Source organism: Thermobia domestica, chromosome 10, assembly GCF_964235325.1.
Source record: "Thermobia domestica chromosome 10, izTheDome1.hap1.1, whole genome shotgun sequence".
NCBI classification, from domain to species: domain Eukaryota; kingdom Metazoa; phylum Arthropoda; class Insecta; order Zygentoma; family Lepismatidae; genus Thermobia; species Thermobia domestica.
Window position 1 is genome coordinate 206,447,031 of NC_137463.1, and position 14,836 is coordinate 206,461,866.

Here is a 14,836-nt window from a genome sequence, read left to right on the forward strand (position 1 = left end):
ACCTTTGACGCTTGTTTTTATAGCTTTTAGTAGCACTACGTCTTATTTTTAAAAAATATTTTTTTCTTAGTTGGGATAAAATTTTATGTTGTAGAGACTGTTTTTCTAAATCTTCACTTCATTGCGAAAAGAAAAAAGTGTTGGGGCGGCAGTGTCAATGATTGACACAGCACCCATCCTCATATTGCCACCATTGTTTATAGTACATCTGTACTACTTATCCAAACCGCCCCAATTTTTAAATGTATTGTGTTGTTCTATATATAGTTGCTTTGTTGTTGTTACCTCGCATAGCTTTTAATTGTTATAATTTCATTTAATGTATTAAATACTTTGCACCAGATTTAAGGAATTTTAAAAGAAATTTCATGTAACTTACAAACGTATATAATAGATATATATAGTAAGAAAAATGTTTGTGCACTTTCATTAGTAAACATTTGGTATGCCTATAGTTATTGAAATATAATCTTTGGTTCAAAGTAACCCCATAATTGAGGTTACTTCGCACAACATACAAAAAAAAGTATGTTCAACATACGAACATAATGTTTCTATGCAATATTTTCCGTTCAGTATTTATGCATTTCATTTCCATCACAAAACTGCATGCAGACTATAAATATTGATATTAGAATTGTTTCCCTAGTTTTCCCAGTTTTCCTTTTTTTATGTCTGTAAAATGTTTCACATTTCAATTTTAACTATTGCATCAAAGTCCCATTATAAACAGTGGTTTCTACGAAACTGACTTAACTTTGACAGAAATTATTCTGCGAGATATCTTTTAAAATTTGACGGTCTTTACAGTGACTGTTTTCCATACCTCTACAACAACAAACCCTGCGGGTAATTAGAACTGATGATAACCGCCAATAAAATAGATATTCTATTTTACGGTGACAGTTGAAACTTTCTCTTTAGAGTTCATGATTTTACCACCAGAGGACTGTACAACTCTTTTCATATTTTGTGTAAAATTACCCCTGAAGTGCAAAGTAACCATGTCTTACGGTACCTAAAATTAGTTAGGTCTATACAGCAAACTGATAGACTTATAGTAAGAAATTGTCATGTCTAAGAGAATGTTGTATGTTCTGTCCCTTTCTCTATTTCGTGACTCGCAGTGAACACTTCGAAATTTACTAGGAATCAAACAGTGATAAATTAAGGGGGGGGGTGATATACTTGTAAAATTTACAGGAGAGATACATAATAATAATTTGATAGAGCACTGTGCAATGCAATGCAATATGTGGAGATCTTACCTGACAGGTACCAGTACGTAGTTACTGAGAAAGAGAGAAACGAAATGGAAGGTGTTAATCACGGAATCCTACATAAGAAAACAGTTATGCACGATACGTAAAGCTGAAGGCAATTTACTAACTTATGATGCGCAACCATAGAAGGCGTAAAATGTCTAACAGACTGTATTCTGCTGATGAGACTCTCTCAATCTATTTCATTTTGAGGACCCTTTTTATCATTTCCTCATGCCAGCAACCTCTATCAGTAATTTCATGTTTGTAATAACCTTTTTATTATTTACGCTTTGCTTACAGTTGTTGTATAAGTGTATAGAAATGGGTCACGGTGGCTCATTTGTATTGCACTTATGTCCAGCCCGTGACGTCTCTGGTTCGATCCCCGGCTAAGTAAGCTTATGATGGGCAAAATCGTGTTCGTGGATTTTCTCGGGATTCTCTCACTTTCACCATTTCATTCATTCTCAGCATTACAGTCTCTCGTAGAATACATAGCAGAACCATGGGGCGTAAAACTGTCAGATTTTACTTCTTTAATGTAAGTTTCGTTACGCCACGTTATTTGGAAACACCTGAAATCGAACCAAAACCCCAGTAAAACGAGTGTATGTAGACGAGAAACTGATTCATTTAGCTTGCGATTAGGTTTTCCTTGTTTTTCTTATATCTGTTTAATTTAACAGCGTTTAGTTTACTTTGATGAAATAACTAATACGATATATCCGTAATGCTTGTCCGTGTGTAATCTTATATAAAATTAGGGAATGGTCAAAGGTAGGCAAATTATGATTTTAGAGGCAAACCGAAAGGATGACCTTCGTAAACATCTTTCATGGTAATGTTTATTTGAACTACCTTGACCTCCTCTAGAATAACAAGACTTTCCCAAACAGCTCTTAAGCGGCTTGAGTTCAGGTATAGGAGCAAACAGAAAAAAAAAATCGAGAAATGGTTTCATAGGATCGATTCGGCACACCAAAAATAGGTTATATATTACGTCTTAAGAATCTATTCATACCAGAAGTGGTAGAAATTAACTATTTGCGCTTTTAACTTTGATTGCCATAGAACAACAATGGTAACATATAGCATCAAGCGGTTTTGTAGAACGGATTCAATATCTCAATGAAATATATTATGTTTATCCGCATCTCCCTACTAAACCTGGAAATAGTAGAAATGGATTATTATTTCCTCATTTAATAGTGATTCCCACAGAGGAAATGTGGTAAACAATATTGAGAAGTAGATTTTAGAATTGATTCAGCGTTCCAGAAATACACTTCTATCTCAACCATTATGATTTCATGGAAACCGAAAGTTCTGGTGGTTTTAATTAAGGATGGCCGATTCCGGAATTTTTACTTTCTGGAATCCAGAACGTAATATGGAAATATTCCGGAATTCGGAAAAATTTCGATTTGGAAATTACGATCTTCGAAAAAATTCGGAATTCGGAAAATTCCGGAATTTTTTCGGTTTCCTGAATTTTCTAATTTCCGGATTTTTCCGAAATTTGGAAAATGAAATTTCCGATTCCGGAAAATAAATTTTCCGGAATCCGGATTCCAGAAAATTTTGGCCATCTCTAGTTAAGATATTTTCTTTTAAGTAGCTGACTACTCTTCAGCTGTATTGAAATTAAACTTATTATATTCAACAAATCCCTGTATGAGTTCTTTGATAGTTAATTTTCTGTTTTCTCACCTTGGAGCGGAAAACGCTGGTTCGATTCCTTGATGTAATGTTCTAATCCCACTTATGTTCGTTAATTAAAGGCTATACAAAATCTGAAAATAAACAATAAAACATTGTACGTACAACCTTATCCCACTCTCCGAAAGAAAATTGTCTCCCACTTCTCTTTGCAACATTTGTGGACAGTTCGAATCAAAAGAAAGAAATTTAGATTTTATTTCGTCAATTGATACTTTTATTCACAGATAAAGTATTAAAATTTCCCACGTACGGTTGCCAGAACATGGCCTTTTTAAAGGAAGGCGGGTGACCAAGATTTTTAAACAAGACTATACATAAAAGGAGAGTTTCAGCTCAGAAAACTGTAGCCGAGGCCAGAAAATTTTATAATTAGTGCGTCAATATTCGATTTTATAATGGATTGAATTAATTGTTGGAGCATATGTTGCTATAAGCAAATTCCCCATATTTGAAAGCTGTTACAAATTGTCTACGACTTGAATTATTTTTGCAGAATATTTCCTTTACATCACAGCCACTGATCTTCCATCGTCTATGACATGTCTTCGTACCGAAAAAGCCATATCAACTTTAAAACTCACTTAATAGTTATAATCTCCCCACAGTTTTTGCCTTCGTTAAGATCGTGATGTTGATGTATAAATTATACACAATTTTTACAGTTTTTGTTGCTAACTGTTCTGCTGTAAATGTTGTACTGTTATATTTTACTGAAACATGTAAAATTTCAATACCGTATTTTGAAATGAATTGAACTAAAAAAAAACTATACTGAATATTAGAAAGTTGGATGAAGGTACTTGCTATACACATAAACAAAGTACTAACTCGCATATTTTACAGTCCTTTTTCATTTCAAAAGACTCGCATTGCCTCCCAAAATTAAATCTTAATTCTTCTCTATATAGGCAAAGAGTATTAGGTTCTGTATTATCATTAGATATTGAAAAAGTGCACCTAGCATTCGTACACTTCGAAAGCAAAGTGTTACATTAATAGAGCGGGAACGAGAATTGCCTGAGAAATAATTCACACTCTGAAGTATTCATTACGGTAATGTAATCTTTGCGGTGTAGGTTGTATATTTATTTTTTCTGAAGAGCCAAACTATACGTTTAAAATATGATTATTTCTTACTAACGGCGAATACTAAATGTTTCCGCAAAGCTATTAAATAAGATGGAAGAGAGGAGCCTGTGGCACCAAGGAAATAAACTTCCACAAACATTTTCGGAAGATATGTTGTTATGAACATGGAATATCTGCTTCAAATCACCTTTTACTACATTCCCCTTACTGTATCAGCAGACCGCAGATCGTACATCACTTCCACCACCTAGTGGCAAAGCATGGGAGTTCGTTTCAAAAAAAAATAAAGGGGTGAATAGGGTTTTTTTGAGAAGAGGAACGGTAGCTGCCAAAAAAGAGCGACTCAACGCAAAGGATGCAGGAGGTACGACGCCTTCCAAACCGCATTTATCTCCGGTGGAAGTCAACAGAAAGTGGCAAAGGAAGGCATCCAGCCAAGATTCTATGCTCCATGGAGAAATCCTAAGGACCATGCAAAAGTTGTTTCTTCGGCTCAGTGTTTCAGAAATCCTGTTAGTTTTAGCTTGTTCCTTGGGTCCTTATTTTTGTAGTTGATGGCTTTTCTTTGCTGTCTGTTGCATGTCTTCTTCGTTTAGATTCGGTTATCTATTTTCACTTGGTGGTTCCCGCGCGGAGTCAGTAGAAACGTTCCAGGAAGTCCGTCCATCCATCTGTGCACTTCTTGTCAGTCAACTTCTTCCCTAAGGGTATGTGTTGGGGCCGCGGTGGCTCAGTGGCAGAGCGTTCATCTCTGGTGCTTGGGGTCCCGGGTTCAAACCCTGCTCCCGCCAAGTGAACTTTGTGGTGCGCAAACACCGTGTGCGTGGGTTTCTCGGGGTTCTTTCGTTTCCTCCCACTTTCTTCGTTCCACCATTTCATTCATCTCTCATCATCACCGTAATCATGGGACGTAAAACTCAAAAATTTCATTTCATTTCCTAAGGGTATGTGTTCGTTTGTTAAAGTTTAGCTTTCCTATTCAGCTCGTAGACATTATGAGACGTGAACCTACAGTTTGACGTGGTGTGAGAAATACTGTATTGATCTCCCACCGGGAATCACACCTGGCACCCTGTGCACGAACAGCGCGGGCACTAGCTTCCGCCCAGCGGGTAGATGTCTACCTTCCTCTTATGAAATCTTGAAACAAAATTATCACAAATGTCATTGGTGATAAAGTAACAGACCTGACAATAACGGCTTGACTAATTTAGATCAAAATTGATAATATACATACATACATATATATATATAAAGCTCCCGGATTTATTTTATTTACCGCTTTCCTACCAATAGATTTGATTGACTGCTTCCTTACAACACTATTTGTGGAACAGCGATTGAATTACATAATTATCAGTTTTCTTAATGAGAGTGCAAATTCGCGTTAGTGTAGTTAGAGTAGTTTAGAACACACATCATATGGTTCACACTGCTGCTGTTAATCTATGTCAAAATATGAAATGGATGAGAAGAAATAACAACATGTAACGATTAAATTCTGCTTTAAAGCTTACTGTATATGTCTTCAACAGACACGCTAAAAATTATTCAGAAAGCTTATGGTGACGCAGCATTAAGCCAAACAACCAGTTTCGAGTGGCACAAACGGTTTCGCGAGATTACGGAGTCAATAAAGGACGACGAGCTAGGTACAAACAGAACCAATGGTAACATCGCCGCTGTCGCCTAATTGGTGAAAGAAGATTGAAAAATGTTTCGGTTAATAGCAGATTCATTCAATACACCTAAAACTGTGATTTTACGAATTGTAACCCAAGTCTTGAGAAAACGGAAAGTGTTCGCACGATCTGTTCCGCAGTTTCTGGCTCAAAAACAAATGTAACTTTGCACAATCCCCCTTAGTCTCCAGACCTATCTCGGACCATTTTTTCTGTTCTCCAAGGTGAAGTTTAACTGAAGGATAAGAAATTCGATACCATCAAAGAGATTCAAAAAGCTGTGATCGACCAGCTGAACAGGATTTCCGGAGAAGAGTTTTCCAAGGCCAAGAAAAAGTTGGAAGTACTGCTCAGCAGTATATTGATTTAAATGGCGGTTATTTCGAATAAACAAACTAAAATATGACACCAACCTTCTTATTTTGCTTCCAATGGCTCTAGTTCTGGAACTTAAGGATGGTACTAAGATGGCATGCAATTTGATCTATAACGGTGAAAGCCGAAGGCAAAACTTAGTCATATTTAAAGGCTTAAACCGCACGATATGAACGTATATAGATGAAAAACAATCTGGTATACATTTGAACTAAATTTGGCAAGATTAATGGGATTGTCATTGGCCTGAAACAAAGACTGAAGCTAGTATGAACAGTTATTGCTCAAGGAAAGCTTAACTAATTCAAACGAAATTACAATAAGGTTCTGGTGGCTCTGGCAAATTTATTTGGGACTAAGTAAAACTAGAGGTAAACTTTGATCAAAGTCAAGGGTCAAAGGATTCAAACGTTTCAAGAAAATCTGAAAATAGAATTGATGGTATTAAATACTTTGAAAGATCTTATGAGGCTAATAGGCAGGTGAAATTAGTTAAGGTCAAATATGGGCATGATTATTATCAACTTTAGGACTAATTTGACTCACTGAGACCCAATTTGGTATATACTGTGGCCTAGTGGTTAGAGCGTTGGATTTATGTCCGCGTGATCCGGGGTTTGATTCCCGGCCGGTGCTTCCACAATTTTCGGCGTCCACCCAGCGTCGTGAGGGAAACTGGGTAGTCACGTGAATAAAAGATGCAACGGCCACTAGGTCTAGATAGCTCTCGATGCACCGGTTAATGACAGGGTAACTCAGTGTGCGACCACGTGCTCATCGCTAGGCTGTATATACGAGGGAGGAGCCAAAAGAAACCGGAATTTCGTTCTAATAAAAATAATTTATTACCTTTTTTTTTACAAAATTCTTTCAGTCTCCTTTAAAGTACTCTCCATTAAATGCGATTCATTTCTCCCATCTTCCTTTCCACTGTTTGAAGCACCTCTGGAACTCTGGAACTTTTATATCGTCCAATGCGCTCTGTGAAGTTCTTTTTACAGCCTCTACACCATCAAAACATTTTCCTTTTAGATTTTGTTTACTTCTCGGAAAATGTCATCATGTTGGTCAAACAGTTTGGATCACTTTCAATCTGATTTTTCAAGTCCTGGCTCAAATTCAGACGAATGATTTGATGCTGTATGAGCAGGCGAGAAACAAACTTAGCGGCAGCATGTCTCATTTGCAAAACCTCACGCTGGCACGAGCTCCAACTCACTCCTGCCTGTTTTGAAATATCATTTCGCAGGCGGCAAACGAGAACAGTTGAGGAAAAAAATAATACGATTAAACGTTAACCTCCTACGCAGACGCCGCTTGGCCAACTGATCTGGGAAGGTCTCTATGACCCACGTAGCAGGAGAACTCTCTACTACGCCTAGGAACGGCAGCGCTCTTTCAATCCGGTTTCTTTTGGGTCCCCCTTCGTAGTTCCACCAATCGCTAACAGATAGTGTGAAGCGGTTCAGGCCCACAAATGGGGCCGTTGCGCCAAGTAATTTGGTTTTGGAGACCCAATTTGGCCTTCTGTTATTCATGATTTACGAAGTGTGCACCAAATTTGATCAAGATCCTCCAAGATCAGTGGAAAAACCGATGTTATTTTTAAGTCCTAACAGATTTACAACAAAATTATAATCACATCTATTAACTGACTACTTATGAAGCCTCCAGTTTGGTAGAGTTCTGTCAAAACTGACATAAATTTATATTTGTCGGGAACGGTGTAACTGATTCGGACCAAAGGTCGTACGAATTTCACTGAACGCGTACTTAAGAGCCTGTGAAATTTAGTTTAGATTGGTTATAATCAAAGGCCAAAAACGGACATGGGCCAAATCCAAAACAGATAAATGTTTCAACACTGATCTGAAAACAGAAATAATAATATTAAATATACTTTACAGTTCTTCAAGGCTTGAAAGCTAAGATTGGTTAATAAAGGGCATATCGTGGTTTGGATTTCATTTCAAGTGGTAAGTATACGTCTCATACAGTCCCGTTGCTGAACGGAATGTTACACTCAAACTAACCTGTGCCAGGAGCGCAAATATAAATTTTCCTTGCGAGAGGTCCAATGTTTTTCGCATGGTCCAATACTGCAAGACACTACATCTATATACTATTGAACTAGTGTTATTCTAGACCCGAACAGACGATAACTATTTGCTAAGTAATGCCACCTATACTGTAAGAAAAATTATAGAAGTTGGTTGTTTATATAAGAAAAAAAGAGTACAAATGAAGTGTAAGATCAAGTCTCTATGCTACATCAATCATTTCTCTGCTTCTCAAGTACAGTTTTATTAGAAAAGTGTACAAAGATATATCCAATTACGAAGTTTCTTTAAGATGGCGGACCCAGTGGATCCTCACGTGGATGCACCTCTGACCTATACTAAATTACGTTTTTTTTTTCTTTTTATTTCAAAACAACTTTACTTAAATTAAACAATACACTGCAAAGTTACAGGTAAAAGATAATCTAGGAACGGAACAACACCTTTGCATTTTACTATACAATTCGATAAAACAAATAAACATTTACTATTGAAGTTTTTTGCGGCATTTCATATTAGAAACTTGTTGATTCCTTTAATAGTGACTATAAGATTTAGTTATTTTTGTGTCTTTCTGGGTATTATAAGTGAATAAAAGTACTCTTTTCAACGTTACTCAGCAGGAGGAGGAACGTTCTCCTAATCTTCCGTCATTAAGAGAAGCAATTATAAAAATTTGAGGTTCGTTTCCAACTAATCGAAACTTTTCCTCAACTCATTTTTGTAAGAATGGACTACTGCTCCTAAATCAAGTTTCTAAACAGCTCTGAAAGTCGTGCTACTACGTATAATAATGATAACCTTCTCTAAGGTGACTCCGCTTGTCACATTTGATGTCACATGATTTCTTTCTTCCTTTTTTAATACAATTTTTTTACACTGAGAACAATCCCTGGTTATATTGTACAAACATACGGAATCCTTATATTTACTACGGAAATCAGCACAGAGCATACCTTATCCACATGCTACTTACTTTACCCGCTAAGATGTTACATCATGCCATTGTAGGATGTAACAGTCTTCCGTATTTTACACACACACACACACACACACACATATATATATATATATATATATATATATATACGTATGTTATATACGTCAGCTATATGTTACATACGTCCATCTGTATGTGAAATCCTGATCGCCTATATACAGCTCTTTAGTTCGTATGGGAAGTACGTTTATTCGGAACACTTGCACAAAAAGTAAGTATAAAATATACTTTTTAGTTATACGTTTGCTATACGTTAAGTCCAATTACTACAGGATTTACACATGTAATTTATGTTTTTATGTACACCACATATGTTTTCTTTCTCAGTGTAAGAGACTCGGTTAATTACCATAATTCCTCACGGCTTTTCAGGATTCACAAGGCCCGATAACATGTGACAGACCAAAGCATTGATCAAAGCTTCGTACATGAGGAATTTAATTACAGATGGAATATGTCTTGCGGTGCATACATCAGGAGCTATAACGATCGCTTCACAAGTTTCACTTATAAGCATTATACAGTACGTAGTTTAATTCTTTTACATAGCCCCTATCATTCTTACGTTAATAACCTGAATATTGGACAAGAATATATAGACAGTACAAATCGCGAAATAAATATCGGAAGTAAATATAGCTTGGTTCATCACTGTCAGATGGCAGAGTAAAGCAGTGAACCAACAAATTATTGTTTATCCTTTTCTGTTTTCCCTGGTTTCGCTTATCTACAACCACAAATGGAAGATTGTGTCTGCAATAACAGAATTACACTCTTGTTAGTGAATGCCTGGCAGACAGAGAAGCACAATAACCAAATGTAATTGATTTTACAGGCAGCCGCGACAAATCTATGACAGTGATAATAATTGTGAGAAAATTGAAACTGTGCTTTCAATCAACAACTCATCTCTTCGCAATATTCGGTATACAATCACCGTTTTTATTTGGAGATAAATATTAAGAAGAACGGAGAGCAACAAATATATTGCTTTTCATGTAATGAATGTTTATGTATTTTTTTTTTTTTTTTTAAAAAAAAGAGAATTAATATTTTAATTTTTAGAACATTAATTGTTGTAATTTAGAAATCGCTACTTCTGAGCTAGGAAATTGTGCTTTAATTTTTAATAGGATTTAATTTATAATTTTCTTGCTCCACCATTATAGTTCCCAAACTAAAGGAAGGGGGCACAGTGCCTCAGTGGTAGACCTCCAGGGGCGCACGAAGGGAATCAACCGGGTCCGGAACCCTCAAAACTTTATAACCCAACATACATTTGTACACTTTCTTAAGAAAATTGTACTTGTTTAACAGAGAAATGATTGATGCAGCATGAAAATTTGAACTCACACTTCATGTGTACTCTTTCTCTTATAAAATCAATCTAGTTCTACCATTTTTTCTGGAAATATACGTAGAAATATTTTACAATTACTTACTGTCTCTTCGGGTGCAGAATAATAGCCATTCAATACTACATAGGCGCAGTGGCTTGTATCGGACGCCCTAAAGCTTGGATCCCCCCTCAAAAAAATTCTGGGTGTGCGCCTGTAGACCACTCATTTCTGGTGTTAGACAAATTCATGTCCATGGAGTTTTTCGAGGTTCCTCGGTTTCGTCACACCTTATAACCCCACCAATTCTTTGATAATCATTTAATTCTAATAAGGGAAGTATCAATGAGCTCATAGCGAAATCTACCGTAAAATTTTACTCAGAGGAAGGAAGTCCCACAGAAAGACCACACACAAAAAACCAGCTGCGTTTTTGGAGTGGAATTAACCAAAATGGAAGATTGAAATGTCGCGTATCCATGTTGACAATTGCACAATACATTCAGTACCACCCCTTGTAAACTGCCTGTTAATAATAAAAAATCAATAACAACAATGTGGGTACATACTATGCCTAAGGGGAAGTCGTACGATAAGGTGAACCTTGACGGCAGCCATCTTGAAATCCGCCATCTTGAATGCAGGTCAAGTTTTGTAAATAGGAATAGGGCAATATGATGCATGATTTTGGGCTAGAATTTAAGCAGAAAAACAATGCTAGCAATAGTTTTAAGATACGTGAGCTCATTGATACTTCCCTTGTAATAACCATTCATCTCCTTACGCCTAAACCAGGGATGCAAATAAGCCACAAAATTTTACTAGCCCAAGAAAAAAAGCTACTAGCCCACATCTCACAATAGAAATCATTTGCTTCCCTTCGCTATGATATTAAATACTCGCACGTACCGACGAACCACTCGCCCTGGTTATTTGCATCCCTGGCCTAAACAATATAAACGTCAAACATTAAGCTAGAGACTTTATAATCATTTTCCCAAATTATGAGCTAATTTTTTTAAAAAATTGTGTTAGTAGAAAGAAGGAAGGGAGTCAAGTATTCAAATTTCAGTAATAGACTGATGGATTTTCTATATCCGGAAATGCTGATTGTAGAAGTCGGAATTTTAGGCATTGAAGGAATGTTTGAATTTGAAAATCGTCTGTTCGTCACTGAATCGCCTGATACGAAGCACAAACTGCAGTTGTGGAAAAAGACGGAAGACACTAGGTTTCAGATTGAGAAATATGCGAGTACGGTAGAAGCTCATAAAGTAAAGGTAACAGAAGTATCTTTTTTAACAAAGTTGGCGAGCAGGCGTTACACTGTCTGCCTCGATCTAAACTACTATTATCAGCATTCCTGAACGCTTCTCTTTGATAACATCGTGTAGCTTAGTGCGAAAGACACGATAATTTTCCCCAGTGATAGTTGGTCTTTTTAGGTATTATCAGTCACGATAACACAATGGCAACCCCCCCCCCCAAAAAAAACAGAAGATTGCTCTCTCTCGAGATGAGAAACAGGCTCGGTTCTATTATCTACTTATTTCTATTCGCTTCTGTGTTTTAGTGGTACACTTAATCCGTGGAATAGCTATAACATTATCGCCTACACCAGGCTCAAATATCATCAACAGTTCACTAGAACTGTCAATTCTCTGAATTCTTTGGCAGGATGCTAGTAGGTGTAGGTGCATTATCGTTTACCATTGTTTATAGCTACATTACACCAGATACATAACTCTTTCATGCTGTATATACAGAGACCATTTGTGCACCTGAGTCGTCGCAGCTGTACACTTATATTAGCAATCTCTCCAAATAGTCCAAAATTACGTAAAGTTTATAGAAAATCAACATTGGTAAAATCGTAGTGAATTCGAAAAAGGAGAACCTTGATTAAAATTAATTTTCTTGTATAAATGACATCATTTTCATATAAAAATTAGTTGTTAATTGGTATAAACGTAAATAGTTAAGGTTTTGCACCTTTCTAAAAATTTTAATGGGTCCTTTTGCAGCAGCTCTTATTAACTAGTTCTCAAAGACTGAAATTCTCTCAATAATGACGCAAAGTAATTTAACTAGTCATAGAACGAAGGGAAGTGTTAATCAAGAGATCTGACCAACGTTTTCAATAACTCTATTTGACAAAGTTGAGGTTTCACGGTCGGTTGGTCATCGGTTTTGCTGAATTTGCAGAAAATGTTGTAGACTGACCTTAGGAAAAAAAAGTGTTCATCGAAGCGCAAAATGAGATCCATTGAGTTTACAAAGTAAACAAGAAATTGATCAGAAAAGCCGCTTCCTCCTTTCGATGCTTTGGCTGGGAGGGTTGGTGATGGTTGGGAGTACTTGCGAACAAACACGAAAGAGGGGAAAAAATGAAAAAGAAAAGAGGGATGAAAGAAATAAAGCAATCACAACGCCATTTCCTTGCTGAGACTTTTCGCACTCAATTTATAAGCTTGGTTGCAAAAACTCAGGCGGTGAAAGAACTGAGGTTTACCAACTGGAGTATGTGGTTCTCAGTTCTATTCCTGCCGAGATCATTGTGACCTGTTCTGTATCAGAGTGGTCTAATTAAACTAAGACAGCAGTCCTTTGCGTTCTGATAACTTTCATGGAACAATTAGGTAACTTACTTGACGTTGAAGTTAAAAATTCCACAATATTTTTATCGTATAATAGAAAATCGTCCAAAGATGAGTCATACACCAATTGATAGATCTCACTGTACTGAACAAAACGATACGGGTAAGTGTAAATTCTCGTACGAGGCTTTCGAGAAATAAATAAAATGATTTATTTGTAAACATAAAAATTAATATTATAAGATAACCACGTTATATATTAAGTTGAAAGTGATACTAAAGTATCTCTCAATCACGTTCTATATTAACCACGTTCTATATTAAAATTTATCTACATTTTTCACTTACACGCTAATACATATGTAGGATCTCTGAGCCACTGTATGTTATTTAAAGGGTTTAAATAATTTTATTTCGAATTTGATGTAAATTATTACCTGCAGGCTGAATGAATTATACAACAGACTAACAATGGACATTTTCATAAGTATACAAATTTTAAAACAATGTTTACAGTTATCAATGAACTTAAAAAGTTCGTTACTGAATTCTTGTCTGGCTGTGTGTGTGTCTGTCTGTCTATCTATCTGTCCATCTGTCTGTTATTTGCGATTTTTTCAATTTTGAACCTTGCATTCAATAGAGCATCAAAAACTATCAGAGAAAATGATTAAATTTTTCGCGTCACTCTTAACGTTCCCAAGATATTCGGCAAAAAATGGCCGACTTAAAGAGCTTTAAGGAGCCATATCTTGGAAACCGTGTCATAGAGAGATCATATTGGTGTTGATCAATATCTAAAAGAATAGTAAATATTTTGGTACCAAATAGTAACCGGTAGCCACTGTCCAACTGGCCATTGACCAAAACAGTGGCCAGTTGGCCGGTGACCGCCAATTAATATCAGTACCAAAATGTTTACCATCCTCTTAGGTATTGATTAATATCAATATCATCTCTCTATGACTTACCGTTTCCGTGATATTGGCCAAAAATGGTCTATTTCTAGATATTTAACGAGAAATAGCTCGGAAACCATAAGTTTTACAGAGATGATATTGGTGTTGATAAATATCTAAGAGGATGTGAACATTTTGGTACCAAATAGTAACCGGTAGCTACTATATACTGGCCAACTGGCGACTGTTCCCCAGATATTGGCCAAAAAGTTCGAATTTCTAGATATTTAAGCAGCCATATCTCGAGAACTGTAAGTCATAGGGAAATGATATTTTGCTAATTTTTGCGAGAAAGAGAAGGTGCGGTTTTATATCTAGGAACAATGACAGTTATCCTACCCATTCTATCTCTCCATTTTTCGTTCTGGCAATGTTCTTGGAACTTTCTCAACTGGTTTTACGTATAATGATTACATTTAGTAGAAAAAACTATATCTACTAAGGTATTTTCTACCTATACCTCTACCTATACCTATATCCATACCAAAATATTCTGAACACACTTGTGTGAAATGAACTATAATCATCAAAATAGCAATATTTATGCAATTATTCATATTCTCTTATGCAAATGACAGCATTATTCAACAGTTTTGAGAACGACTTTTTGTAGCTGCAAAACGCATGAATTGTAAATCATTTTACTGAGTTCTTTGCAAATGCTTTCGCCACACTTGAAGCATGCCAATGCACTCTTTCTATGAATACTGTATGGGCAAAATTCACATATTCTTTTCGTCATTTGTTCTG

At 36.2% G+C, this 14,836-nt stretch overlaps 1 protein-coding gene across 1 annotated transcript in view; it reads right to left on the reverse strand.

Annotated features, from left to right (window-relative positions):
• Positions 1-14,836, reverse strand: part of LOC145662944 (uncharacterized) — a gene marked incomplete in the record, with an annotated part of 1,119,390 nt that overhangs the window by 700,005 nt on the left and 404,549 nt on the right.